At 38.4% G+C, this 14,134-nt stretch overlaps 1 long non-coding RNA gene across 1 annotated transcript; it reads left to right on the top strand.

The window, feature by feature from the left end:
• The first annotated feature begins 2,789 nt into the window (after window positions 1–2,789).
• On the top strand, window positions 2,790–8,922 carry LOC139190073 (uncharacterized). Its single transcript, XR_011574062.1, has 2 exons — window positions 2,790–3,724; window positions 8,695–8,922. It is a non-coding gene; the product is annotated as an uncharacterized lncRNA (long non-coding RNA).
• The last annotated feature ends 5,212 nt before the right edge of the window (window positions 8,923–14,134 follow it).

Raw genomic sequence — 14,134 nt, forward strand, 5'->3', positions numbered from 1 at the left:
CTTCCAATTACTTATGACTTACACATCTAAGAAGTTACACATATTAACCACAAGAAGTCAGCGCCAATTCCAAGGACAACCCTCAGCCAAAATTGTATCAAATTATTTTTCTAAATATCATAATGGTGACCAATCATCAAGACAATTAGATAGTTTAAACCGGTGATTAATAATTCAAAACTTGCATCCATAATATCATAAGCAAATTGAAAATTTGAAAAGAAACTATATATTCTTACTAAGGCTCGTGGTCTTGCCCTAGCAAACGAAACTAGTTACTGACAATCATAAAACAAAATATTATTAAAAAAAAACACCTTGGAAATAAACTTGAATCTTCCAAAGTAGGGCATGTCACAACCCGTCCCGGAAATGTACATTGTTTTGTTATCATTGATGTGAAAAGACTAAAATGCCCTTGAGCGTTTGGGGCATTGTGGGACTATGTGTAGTTGAGGACCAATGTGTTAAGTTCCTATTATTTTGGACCCAATTGGAAGTAAGGAAAATGGGTTGTTTTGATTGGTGACCCAAAAATCTGGACCATACATCTTGTCTCTCTCTCGCTCTCCTGTGCTCTCTCTTCTCTCTCTCTCTCGGTTTCACCCTCTCTCCTTCGAAAGGGTACGGATAAGCACCCAAGACCCTTGAAACTTCACGGATCGTGGCCAAAATTAGTACCATTGTGTTCGTGAAGACCATACGAGTTCAAAGGTACCCAGTTTAGGACAATCCAAGCTCATAGCGAGCTTAGTGAGGTCCCAAGGAAGCTTGGAGTGCTTCATTTGAAGGTTTTGGACGTCGGGATCGTGTGGACAAAGTTTGGCCGATTTTCTTGGAATTCTCCGGTGAGGCCTATCCTAAGGACGAGCGTATCCACGGGCGACTCAGGGGTTACGACCCTTCGACATATCAGTGAGTGAGCTTTTAGTTTTCAATATATATTTATATACTTGATATATTTCCTAGAAATGCATTTAAATGAAAGTATGCCTTGAATTTCCATGCCAAATGCTTTTATATTTTGGTTATGCATTCCATAGTTGCATATATATATATATATATATATATATATATATATATATATATAAATGTGGTGTTGTGGAGGCACAGGTAAGTTCAGGTAAGTTATGTTTGATTAAGTGAACTACGAATGACTTAATCCCTATTCAGGGTACGTAGGCAGTCTAACGAAACATTAGATGCAGTCATACATTAAATGAGACAAAAGCCTTAGTTGTGAATGGAATGATTATAAATGCATTAATGAACATTAAGCTCATAACCTGCACCAGGGTGATTGTGATTTAGCCAGAGAGAGAGCTGGCATATGCCTATATATTATGTCACCTCCACCACCATATGCTCACATTGGATCTAATTAGGAGCACAGTCTTGTCGTACAGACCACTATAGGTGGTTCCGACTCGTAGGTGACTAACGTATTATCGCACAGCTAGCATTGAGAGAGTAAAATTGAGCATAATTATATTACACCCAATCTTGTCGTACATATCCTTTTTAGTGGTTCCAACTTATGTGCAGTATATTGCCGTATAGGTCATAACAGTGACTCCGGCTAGATTGAGTTGAGCTATGAATTCAACCGTACAGACTACCACAGGGGTTCTGGCTAACATATCATATTTCTATGAAATCATTCTTGCCTGAATTGCTTATTCTGTTATAAATTGGCATGGCATACATTTGAATATGATTATGTGAAGCATGAATTGAACTGATTTGATATGATTTCAGATATATATATATATATATATATGTATATGCTTATATCTTGATTCTGGGAAAATTATACATGTTTTACAGCGAGAGGTTAGTTATATTGATAAATGAAATGATTTTGTAAAACATTTGTTTTTGCCCACTCACGTTTTCTATTTTGCGCCCCTCCAGGTTTTAAGTAAGCTTGCTGTTGGAAGGCTTGAGGACATCGGCAGTTCTGACTTATCTAAATAATAGTAGGACATTCCTGGTACTGTATAACTAGTACTTGTCCTACTAGACTGCACCTAGACTTTATGCTCTGATTATGAGTGTTTACTGTTATAACTAACTCATATCACTCTCTGTTAGTAGTGCACTCTAGTAATTTGGTTTTTGATTATTCGTATATTTCTTATCTTTATCGCTTCCGCATTGTGCACATGGCTACGTCACTCTCACGTGACGGCCAGCATGCCTTGACCTCGGTCGGGGTGTGTCAGTTTAGCATCAGAGCCTCGGTTTAGCAGTCCTGTATAATTCTTGAATATTCTAATCCTTGTGATGTCTTATTTCAGAACTATGCTGCCTCGTAGAGAGCCCCATCAATCAGCTGAATCTAGTTTCCCTGATATTGCTCAATTAGGGGAAGCTATAGTTTCCGCCATTTAGACAGCATTCCGTACTCCCCAGATGACACCTCTTGAGACCGTTCATAATCTGAAGTTGACTCACTTCAATGGAAATGAAGGTCATGAGGAGGCAGAAAAATGGTTGAATCATGTGGAGAATACCTTTTAGGTGATGCAGAGTCAGGGGAATCTTTCTTCTGATAGGTGGGTCGAGCCGATTACCAGGTTTTTGGGAGAATAGCCTACATCCTGGTGGAGATATGAGTCTTACCAGTTGATCCCAGCAGAGATTGTGGACTGGGGAGTGTTTAAGGAGCTGTTTCGGAAAAGGTTCATTCCTCATGCGTATATCGATAGTAAGAAACAGGAGTTTACTCATCTGAGGCAAGGAAAGATGTCTGCTAATGAGTATTACAGGATGTTTATTGATCTGTTGAAATATGATCTGGAAGTTGCTGCTAATCCGGTAGAGATGCTTCGCCGTTTCAGTTTGGGTACTAAGAAGAAATGGCATTCCATAAAGACATCGACTCACTGTGCCTCATACCAGGAGTTTTATGAGATTCTACTAAGGATTGAGGCCACAGAAAACATGCCTAGTGAAAGTGAGGATGAGGAAGGAAAGAATGGGGGCCAGAGACGAGATGACAAAGGAAAATGGCAAGCATTTCAGGGAACCCACAAGACCCAGAACTTTAAGATGAGTGGTGTCAGTTCCAGCTCTTCTAACGAAGGATTGAGTACTAATATGCAGATGAAAGGTGGTAGATTTACTGAAGGCCCTAGGTTTCAAAGGCAAAGAGATTTTGGTGGTCCAGGTGGATCTGGTGTTCCCTTATGCCGCATGTGTAATAATCGGCATTTTGGGGAGTGTAGGAGAGGCAACAATGGATGTTTTACTTGTGGACAGATGGGTCATAGGGTTGCTCAATGCCTTCAGGGTCAATAGAGACCCCAGCAGCATTCATTCCCACCACTTGCACCTACCCAGCACACTTCAGGATCAGGTGGTTATACTCAGGCTGGACGAAGAGGTGCCTACCACTATCAGGGTGACGCTACTCCCTACACCTCAGGACAGCAGCAGTACTCTCAGGATCCTCAGTATCAGAGTGGGTATCCTCAGTATCAGGGAGAATCTATGTCTTATCAGCCACATTTAGCCGGAGAATCTCAGTGGTACCAAGGGGGACAGCCCCAGTAGGGAGATATTGCTACTAGTAGTGCAAGGTTTTCGAGGCAGTCGGGTCAGCAGAGACAAAGACGTGATGTTCATGCCAACAGAGGTCGCAGTGGACGACAGCAGAACTAGGCACGTATCCACAACATGTCACTGCAAGATGCCTAGAATAATCCAGATTTAATCATGGGTACGTTAAATATTCTTGGTCATTTTGCTAGAGTATTGATTGATTGTGGTGCTACACATTCTGTTATTTTTCATACATTTGCTCAAGTGACACAACCCTATCCCACACCTCTAGGATATAATTTAGAATTTTCTATGCCTAGAGGGGATAGCTGTTTTGTGGATCGGGTAAATCCAGGATGTCCAATGATAGTAGAGGATATTATTATGCCGGCTAATCTTATGCCGTTGGATATTATGGATTTTGATGTGATTTTGGGCACTGATTGGTTGCACTATAATCGTGCCAAGATAGATTGTTATGGGAAGACAGTTACATTTCATTATCCTGGATTACCTGAAGTTACATTTATGGGAGAACCTAGTGGGGTGAGACATGGTATTATTTCAACCATGAAAGCAAAGAGACTGATGTCGAAAGGTTGTTAGGGATATTTGGCTCATGTGGTGTTGAATGATGATGCTCCTAGTAGTGTGGATGATGTTCGTGTGGTCAGATATTTTCCGGATGTATTCCCTGAGGATTTACCTGGATTGCCGCCAGATAGAGAGGTGGAGTTTGTTATTGATCTGCTTTCAGGTACGAATCCCATATCCTTAACTCCTTATAGAATGGCTCCTGCTGAATTAAGGGAATTGAAAGTGCAGTTACAAGAGTTAGTGGATAAAAGTTTTATTCAGCCGAGTACTTCACCTTGGGAAGCTCCAGTTTTATTTGTGAGAAAGAAATATGGAACTTCGAGGCTGTGCATTGATTACAGGCAATTGAATCGAGTAATTATTAAGAACCGTTATCCATTGCCTCGTATAGATGATTTATTTGATCAACTCAGAGGTGCATGTGTATTTTCTAAGATTGATTTGAGGTCAGGTTACTACCATTTAAAGATTAAAAATGAAGATGTCCCTAAAACCGCATTTAGGACTCGATATGGTCATTATGAGTTTCTTGTGATGTCATTCGGGTTAACTAATGCACCAGCAGCTTTTATGGATTTGATGAATCGAGTATTCCAGCCATATTTGGACATGTTTGTTATTGTCTTCATTGACGATATTCTGGTATACTCTAAGTCTAAGACTGAGCATGTTAGACATCTGAAGTTGGTGTTGAGCAGTTTGAGGGAACACCAGCTATATGCTAAGTTTAGCAAATGTGAATTTTGGTTGAATCAGGTGGCATTTTTGGGACATGTTATTTCTGCTCAAGGTGTTCAAGTGGATTCTCAAAAAGTGGCAGCTGTGGAGAATTGGGAGCAACCTCGAACCGTCACCGAGGTACGGAGTTTTCTTGGCTTAGCAGGTTATTATAGACGGTTCGTTAAGGATTTTTCAGTGATTGCTCTGCCATTGACGAGGTTAACTCGAAAGGATGTTAAGTTTGAGTGGGATAATAAATGTGAGCAAAGTTTCCAACAGCTGAAGTACTACCTCACTCATGCTCATGTTCTAGCACTTCCAGATGATAGCGGTAATTATGAGGTTTATAGTGATGCTTCTTTGAATGGTTTGGGTTGTGTATTAATGCTACATGGTAGGGTGATTGCTTATGCTTCGAAACAATTGAAACCTCATGAGAAGAACTACCCTACACATCATTTGGAATTAGCAGCTATCATCTTTGCTTTGAAGATTTGGAGACATTATCATTATGAGAAATGTAAGATCTTCACAGATCATAAGAGTCTCCATTATCTGTTGACTCAGAGAGATCTTAATCTTCATCAGCGGAGGTGGATTGAATTACTTAGTGACCATGATTGCACGATTGAGTATCATCCTAGTCGTGCAAATGCAGTGGTGGATGCACTTAGTAGAAAGACTCCAACCAGACTTAATGTCATTTATGATTGTCACGTTCCTCTCCTAGCAGATTTGAGGTCCACTGGAGTGGAGATAGGAGTGGAAGATCAAGAAGAAGCCTTGCTTGCTAATTGTTAGGTTAGACCAATTTTAATTGATCGTGTGCTTGAGGCTCAGATGAATGACGAGGAGACTCAGGAAATAATGCAAGCAAGAAATCAAGGTAAAAAGAAAGATTTCAAGATTCGAGAAATTGATGGCATACTTATGCAGGAAAGCAGAATGTATGTGCCGAACAATGCAGAGTTAAAGAAGGAAATTTTGGATGAAACACATATTTCGGCATATGCGATGCATCTCTGAGGTACTAAAATGTATCATACCATTAGACCATTTTATTATTGGCTGGGTATGAAAAGGGAAATTGCTGAATATGTGAGTAGGTGTGCCATTTGCCAATAGGTTAAAGCTGAAAGAAAGAAGTCGTTTGGGTTGATGCAGCCACTTCCCGTTCCACAGTGGAAATGGGAAAATATTACTATGGATTTTGTGTACAAGCTTCCTCGCACACAGAATGGTTATGATGGCATTTGGGTGGTAGTTGATCGGCTTACTAAGTTAGCACATTTGATTCCAGTAAGGGAAAAGTATTCGTTAAGCCGATTAGCTAAGTTGTTTATAGCACAGATTGTGAAGTATCATGGTGTGCCGGTTAATATTATCTCGGATCGGGATCCTCGATTTACTTCCAAGTTCTGGATAGCATTCCAAGAAGCTCTTGGTACGAAATTACTTTATAGTACGACATATCATCCTCAGACAGATGGACAATCTGAGAAGACCATTCAGACATTAGAGGATATGTTGAGATCTTCAGTGCTGCAGTTTGGAGATAGTTGGCATGACTGTTTGGATATGATGGAGTTCACCTACAACAACAGTTATCATTCGAGCATTGGTATAGCACCATTTGAGGCACTTTATGGAAAATCTTGTCGTACGCCTCTATGTGCGAAAGAGTTTTAGTGGGCCCTGAGATTGTCGATGTGACTACTCAAAATGTTAAGGTAATTAAGTCTAACCTGAAAGCAGCCCAAGATTGACAAAAGAGCTTAGCAGACAAACATGCCACTGATCGAAAGTATAATGTAGGCGATTGGGTATTCCTGAAGCTATCACCTTGGAAAGGTGTTGAACGATTTGGAAGGAAAGGAAAGTTAAGTCCTAGGTACATTGGGCCATATATGATCACCGAGTGAATCGGTGAGGTTGCTTATAGGCTTGAGTTGCCTCCAGAGTTGTCCAAGGTGCACGATGTGTTTCATGTTTCGATGCTTCGACATTATGTTTCAGATCCTTCGCATGTGATTCCTCCTCAACCTTTGGAAATTAATCTGGATTTGATTTATGATGAGGAACCAATGACTCTGTTGGATTGGAAAGATAAGGAACTGAGGAATAAAACCGTACACTTGGTGAAAGTATTATGGAGAAATCATTCAGTGGAAGAAGCTACTCCAGAGACAGAAGATCGGATGAGAGAGATGTATCCACGATTGTTTTATGATTATTAGTGGATGTATTTGTTATGTATAATTTCGAGGATGAAATTTTATAAGGTGGGGAGATTGTCACAACCCGTCCCGGAAATGTACATTATTTTGTTATTGTTGATGTGAAAAGACTAAAATGCCCTTGAGCGTTTGGGGCATTGTAGGACTATGTGTGGTTGAGGACCAATGTGTTAAGTTCCTATTATTTTGGACCCAATTGGAAGTAAGGAAAATGGGTTGTTTTGATCAGTGACCCAAAAATCTGAACCATACATCTTGTCTCTCTCTCACTCTCCCGTGCTCTCTTCTTTCTCTCTATCTCGGTTTCACCCTCTCTCCTTCGAAAGGGTACGGATAAGCACCCAAGACCCTTGAAACTTCACGGATCGTGGCCAAAATTAGTACCATTGTGTTCGTGAAGACCATACGAGTTCAAAGTTACCCATTTCAGGACAATCTAAGCTTATAGTGAGCTTAGTAAGGTCCCAAGGAAGCTCGAAGTGCTTCATTTAAAGGTTTTGGATGTCGGGATCGTGTGGACGAAGTTTGGCCGATTTTCTTGGAATTCTCCAGTGAGGCCTATCCCGAGGACGAGCGTATCCACGGGCGACTCGAGGGCACGACCCTTCAACATATCAATGAGTGGGCTTTTAGTTTTCAATATATATTTATATACTTGATACATTTCCTAGAAATGCATTTAAATGAAAGTATGCCTTGAATTTCCATGCCAAATGCCTTTATATTTTGGTTATGCATTTTATAGTTTCATATATATATATATATATATATATATATATATAAATGTGGTGCTGTGGAGTTATAGGTAAGTTCAGGTAAGTTATGTTTGATTATGTGAACTACAAATGACTTGATCCCTATTCAGGGTACGTAGGCAGTCTAACAAAATGTTAGATGCAGTCATACATTAATTGAGACAAAGGCCTTAGTTGTGAATGGAATGATTATAAATGCATTAATGAACATTGAGCTCATAACCTGCACCATGGTGATTGCGATTTAGCCAGAGAGAGAGTTGGCACAGGCCTGTATATTATGTCGCATCCCGCACCATATGCTCATATTGGATCCAATTAGGTGCACAATCTTGTCGTACAGACCACTATAGGTGGTTCCGACTCGTAGGTGACTAACGTATTATCGCACAGCTAGCATTGAGAGAGTAAAATTGAGCATAATTATATTACACCCAATCTTGTCGTACAGATCCTTTTTAGTGGTTCCGACTTATGTGCAGTATGTTGCTGTATAGTTCATAGTAGTGACTCCGGCTAGATTGAGTTGAGCTATGAATTCAGCCGTACAGACTACCACAGGGGTTCCGACTAACATATCATATTTCTATGAAATCATTCTTGCTTGAATTGCTTACTTTGTTATATATTGGCATGGCATACATTTGAATATGATTATGTGAAGCATGAATTGAACTGATTTGATATGATTTCAGATATATATATGTATATGCTTATATCTTGATTCTAGGAAAATTATACATATTTTACGGCGAGGGGTTAGTTATATTGATAAATGAAATGATTTTGTAAAACATTTGTTTTTGCCCACTCACGTTTTCTGTTTTGCGCCCCTCCAGGTTTTAAGTAAGCTTTTTGTTGGAAGGCTTGAGGACGTCGGCAGTTCTGACTTATCTAAATAATAGTAGGACATTCCTGGTACTGTATAACTAGTACTTGTCCTACTGGACTGCACCTAGACTTTATGCTCTGATTATGAGTGTTTACTGTTATAACTAACTCCTATCACTCTCTGTTAGTAGTGCACTCTAGTAATTTGGTTTTTTATTATTCATATATTTCTTATCTTTATCGTTTCCGCACTGTGCACATGGCTACGTCACTCTCACGTGACGGCCAGCATGCCTTGACCTCGGTCGGGGTGTGTCAGGGCGTGCGTTCTCTCCCTAAATTTTATACGTTCTTCCTCCTCTCTTTTTTTTCCCTAATGACTAAAAAGTCTTATTTATACTACTACAAAATAAAACCCTAAAAGGTCTTAAAATAAAACTAGGAAACATAATAAAATAATAAAACAGAAAATAAAGGTTTCCTATTTGAACTAAAATTTGGATTTCTCATAAAATTAGGCTTTTGACCAAACAAATTAAGTCTAATTTGGTCCCAAAAGGTCTCCTTTGAAATCTGAAGACGTTCCCTACAAATCCTTAGATGGAATCTTCCTCAAAATATGTCATCTTGACCTCCAAAAGACCCAAAACCTCCAAAAACATCAATATGAGAAAGATGCGCACTAGGCCTTTATTTCATTGCCACGGTCAAACGGCTAAGTAGAAAAATCTGAAACTTTGATGCAATCATCTTGAAAGATTCACAAACCTCCTCCAATTGGAATCACTCCAAAATTCATCCGTTTGATTACTTTATGATCAAGAGGAAGTCGAATGTCCTACATTGAAAATATAATCCAAAGTATCAAAATCTCACAAAATAACCAATAAATTAATACCACAATTAGGGTAAAATATTGACTCATCAAGTAATGAGGTTTGGCTGTTTAAAGGGAGGTAGAGTTTGTCGAAAAGTTCATGGGAAGGTATTTCGATCGAATAGGAAACGATGCAAATTGTTAGCTGTGTAAAATATGCAATAGGGTAGCGATTGCTGCTCTAGTCGTGAAAAGTATTTATTAGGGCCTGTTGGGAAGATTTTATGGGGAAACTGTAAAAAATGAACTATTTTTTTAATCTTATGATTAAAATAGGACAAACCAGTTATGCACAAGGCATGCACACCATGCACAAAAGCTAATTGACTAAAATACCCACATATAAAATGTAAAAACTCATTGGTGATGACATCATTTTTCTGATTTTGAAGAGATAGCTGTGAGCTTTGAGTTTTTGGGTTGGCTTAGATATGTGCATATCACGTGCATGTAACTAGAAAAAGATGATTTCTAATGGGACTTTCAAAATCTAGGTTCAGGTTAAAGATTTATAAATAGCATATCTTTAAGGGATTTCCATAATCTAGGCCCCCACATATCCCCAACGCCGTTAATTGCATGATACATGTCCACCACAAAACCGACACACGTTCCAAATATTGCATCAAGAATCCTAATTTCTCACAGTAAAAAAAAATCCCAAATTAAAAAAAAATGAAAGCTCTGATCTTTGCGACGACACTTAAATTCCGGAAAATGACCCATTGCATCAATAAGACAAAGCCTGTTTGGAGATGCCAAAATATTTTAGACACCAGAACATCACTCAATTTCAACTTTTTTGGTGTTTACCCCACCCCACCATACCTCTATCCCTAAAGAAGAGAGGGAGGAACACCATTGAAGGTGGCAGAGGAGAGAAGGCTGGGCAACAATTGAAGAGCTTTTGATTTTTTGTTTATTCAATTACTATATGTAGGTGGCATTGCTAACGCCATGGTGTCGGACCAAGAAACCAACAACCCATTTCCCTTAAGATTTTGCACCCATCGGGATCAAATTTTGTCAATCATGTTTCTCTTCCTCCCTTATGTTTCTTTCTCTACAAAATCAGAAATGAGGGTTCGAATTTATGGGTAACCCATTTATATGGGAGGGTAATTTGGTAATTGTAAATTTTAGGAAAATCCTATTTTTGTCCTATTGTTGTGCATAACATTTGCATGCTCTATGCATATTCAGAAAATCGTATTTTAGTCCTAAGATTAAGAAAATAGGTCATTTTTTGCAATTTCCTAAAATATGCAGGTAGGGTGCTTTCAGTTCTTTTCTTTTTTGTCAAACAAGATTACTTACATTAAAAACTAGAACAAGGCCCAAAAAAAGCTGGCAAAACAACAACAGATAAAGTAAAAGGCTCAAGCAAAAGATGAACAGCAACCCAAGATACAACTGGAGGCCTCACAAGCTTAGAACCGAAGGCAACAAAAACAAACAACAAAAAAACCGTCATCTGAACCAGGATAAACCAAACCGCTGCTGTCATCACATCCTCGGAGGAAGCCAAACTTCGAACCGAGAAAATAGACACGAATCCAAGTGCCCTTCACTAACCCCTGCAAATATATACAAACAAAATATCTTATGGATAGAAAGTAAGGTTAAGAGGTATGTAAAATATCCCTACTGTGGCAAATGCCACAAAACACTTGGCCTTTATGGGAATTCGGTATGCTAGTTGAAGGAAATAACGTGAGGGCAGGAAGTGGATCTGATATCCAATTTCTTATTGGAGACTGTAGATCCAAGCACAAGATGGTGTGAGGATGGAATATCACAACTAAGGAGAAGAGAGGACGGAAAAGTAAAAGACATAAAGCAATAAAAATAGGAGAAGAACTCCAGATAAGCGGCATGAAGCCGAAATCTGAGGCAAGCTCAGAGAAATTCAGATCAAGTTCAACAAAAACTGCAAAGAGGGAACGAAGAGGTCCCAATCTTGACAGACATCCAAAACCGAAACATGACGTCACCACATTTTTGTTCATCTATCATGTCTCGCCTTTGAGACAAAAGTAAAACACAATCAATGATTTTGCCACGCATTAACTTTCTTTTATTTTATGGCTGCATCTAACTTTCACCTTAGAATGCCTACGTAGCTTAAGTAGGGATCAAGCCATTCGTAGCTCACCTTTCATTCAACTCTGAACTTTTCTTAATACACTTCCTAGTAGAAAACATAGGCTACCACACTGCATAACAACCATATACCAACCACGATTTGTTATTTCATCGTTCACAAATGTCACATGCAATCCAACACCATTCCACAATCATAGATGCATGGTATTAACATTTAACTACATTAATCAATCAACAAGATCACATATCATTTCATGAAATTTAATAAAGGAACTCTACCTGATTCTCTACTTGGATTCCAAGTAATAACATGGTAAATCAATTTATAAACACAATGCCTACTGTGAGCAATTCTCATTCACTCGATCTAAGGTTTCAAACTAACTTTTTGGAAATGAACAAGAGTAGGGATTCCGGACCACTCAATGGAATCCAACTAAAATATGGTTGCCTATCGAAATGTACCAAGTACAACTAGCCCAAGGTAGGCAGTGATCACCCATCACAGATATGTCAAGTATGATTACCCCTAGAATACGTATGATCCCTTATTTCAGATATACCAAGCAGAACTATATGCATAGTCTAATCGTGTAGGCAGTGATCACTCATTATGGACATACCAAGCATGATCACCCTTGAAATATGTACCTTTATCGCAGATATACTAAGAAGGAACATATCCTAACTCTAGGTAGTGATCATCCATCGCTGATATACCAACTATGATAACTTTTAGAATGCATATGGTCCCCTATTGTAGACAAACCAAGCAGAACCATAAGCATAGTCTAATAATGTAGGCAGTGATCACCCATCGCGTATATACCAAGCATGATCATGCCTAACATACGTACAGTCCCCTATCACAGATCTACCAAACAAAACCGTATCTTATAGCTCTAGGTGGTGATCACCTATCGTAGATATACCAAGCATGATCACTCCTAGAATGCGTATGGTCCCCTATTGCAGATATACCAGGAAGAACCATAAGCATAGTCTAATCATGTAGGCAGTGATCACCCATCACAGATATACTAAGCATGATCACCCCTAAAACACGTATCCCATCGTGGATATACCAAGCATGACAACTAGTACCTCAACCCCTACCTCAACCGCTACATGGTGCAGTTAGATCAACACGTAACTTACCCCTACCTCAACCCCTATGATTTACAATGTAAGCACATGCCACTAGTACAAAAACATGTTTGTGTAACGCAACAAATTTCGTCACGCAAAGTATGTTTGTGTGACGTTTTGTGCATCGCGCAAGATTTTGGTGCCAAACCAAGAATGCTTTACCACTTTTTTCCCAACTTTGCGTGACGCAGGGTGCACCTACGTCGCGCAAACTGTTTTGAAACTTTGGTATTCTTCCATTTTTTATATATGATTGTATTGAAATTTTGGTTAATATTACCCAATATATTGAAAATTTTGATCTTTTTTGTTTGTTTGTGAATGACTAATTACCTGTTGGGATCAAAATATGCAGAAATTAAATCCATGATTAATGTAGTGATAGATGTGTTCATTCTTTATTCTATGAAAATTGGGGCTTGTCAAGTGTTTCAATTTCTTAATGTGAGTTAGAAGGTTATTCATGATTCAAAAAATGTGAAAAACTTTGGAGAATTTTAGTTGGAATTTTAGTTGTGAAAAACTTTGTACAATGCATATCCCATCAAAATGATAGATTCCCTAACACTTAGAGTTTATTTATACTTTCATCAAGTATAACATAAGATTTTGTGGTATCCACTTGTGTAAATATCTTAAATTGTCAATCGAATCAGTTCATTGTATTCATATAGGATCAAGGAATGTAGCTGTAAAAAATCATCAAAATCGGAGTTAAAATAACTGTTAAACCGTGATTATTCGTTTATAACCGTCGAAAAGCTTTGTCCCGTTACTTGATCACTGAATGTTTGTTTTTTGGGATTTTTGGCGTATGCGATCTTGAAATATATACAAATAAGTTTGACGGTTGGATCGTTGAAACTAATTTCGTACAATGCGTTTCCTATCAAGTATAATGGTATATATATATATATATTTACTAAGTAGATTTTAATTTATTTATTTGTACTCATAAGCAAAAGGGAAAAGAAAACTTTGCACGACGTAGGTACACATGTGTCGCACAAAGTTGTTTTGCGCGACGCGGGTGTACCTACGTCGCACGAAGTTTTTTTTTTTTCCTTTTGCTTTTTTTTTTTTTTGGGTTCTTGCATTGCCTTTTTCTTTTGTGGTATCCACTTGTGTAAATATTTTAAATTGACGATCAAATTAATTAGTTTATTGTATTCATATAGGGTTAAAGAGTGTAGTTGTAAAAAATCATTAAAATTGGAGTTAAAATAACTGTTAAATTGTGATTTTTCGTTTATAGCCGTCGAAAAGGTTTGTCCTATTACTTGATATCTGAATGTTTGTTTTTTGCAATTTTTGTC

The sequence above is a fragment of the Malus domestica genome, chromosome 12 (genome assembly GCF_042453785.1).
Source record: "Malus domestica chromosome 12, GDT2T_hap1".
Classification (NCBI taxonomy): Eukaryota; Viridiplantae; Streptophyta; class Magnoliopsida; order Rosales; family Rosaceae; genus Malus; species Malus domestica.